Here is a 1,113-nt window from a genome sequence, read left to right on the forward strand (position 1 = left end):
TGGGACGAGGGGGAGTACTGGGGGGTTGGGGGGAGGGTGGAATACAGGGGGATGTTTCCCAGGGGGATAGAGAGTGGGAGTTTGTACCCCATCAAGCTGAGAACCAAGCGGGGATGAGCACCCAAGGGAACACCTAAAGGCAAACGGGGACTGCATGGCCCTGCCGGGGGGTCTGAGACGCAGCAGTGACCTGGGTCTGATGCAGGGCTGCACGTGGACTGCCCTTGGCTTTTCACGCTGGAAACAGCCTCAGCATGTTTTTTACAAGTCCTGGGTCTTCTTGGGCTCCCGTGTTGCCCTGTCATGGAAACACACAGAAAAAGATGGAAAGAGCAGCTTTCTAGCCCTGCAGCCGCACTTTGTAACCCCGCAGCCACAATTTCTGTAGGCTGCTCCCGGGATGTTTGGGCACAGAGGGCACTATTGTGTGGTGTGGGGTTACGGCAGGGTCTGTGGGACAGCAGGGAGGTGGAGGCAGCACCTCTGCTCCCGCAGACACCGAGGGTACCTGTAGTGCTCCCACCTTTTCACTGCTCCGAGCCCTCCCGTCGCAGCTCCAAGCCCTGCCATCCTGCTGTTTTCCCAACGCCCCTGTGTTTTGTGCTTGTCTCTTACCACAGTCTTGTTCTTATTTCTTGTTTCTATTGTCCCCATGTCCCTTCACCTACAGTAGCATGGATATGGGGACTCATTGCTGTTGCTGGTTGTGGGTTCCATTGCTGTTCTGGTTGGGAGGCCGTTGCCAAAGACAGTTGTTGTTATTCCCCTGTTCTCCACACCTTCTCTCGCAGCTTTTATTTTAGAGCAACACTTTGAGCATAACAAAATACCGACCAAAATATCTGATAGGTTGCACTGGTGGCACATACACTTGGGAACCGGGCTGCTGGTTTTAGGGAGCCACTGGGGGTACAACCATCCCACCCCACTCTGTGGGAATAGAGATGGGGTGGGATCCCCAGGGAGCAGGATGGGGTGGTGTGCCCAGTAGCAGTGGGGCAGTACTGGTGCCCGGGGGTCCCTGGTGGCATGGGGTGGGTGGGAGTGGCAGTGGGGCAGTCCCGGGGGTCCCCAGTGGCGTGGGGAGGATGGGGGTGGCAGTGGGGCAGTCCC

The sequence above is a fragment of the Calidris pugnax genome, unplaced genomic scaffold (genome assembly GCF_001431845.1).
Source record: "Calidris pugnax isolate Ruff unplaced genomic scaffold, ASM143184v1 scaffold116, whole genome shotgun sequence".
NCBI lineage: Eukaryota > Metazoa > Chordata > Aves > Charadriiformes > Scolopacidae > Calidris > Calidris pugnax.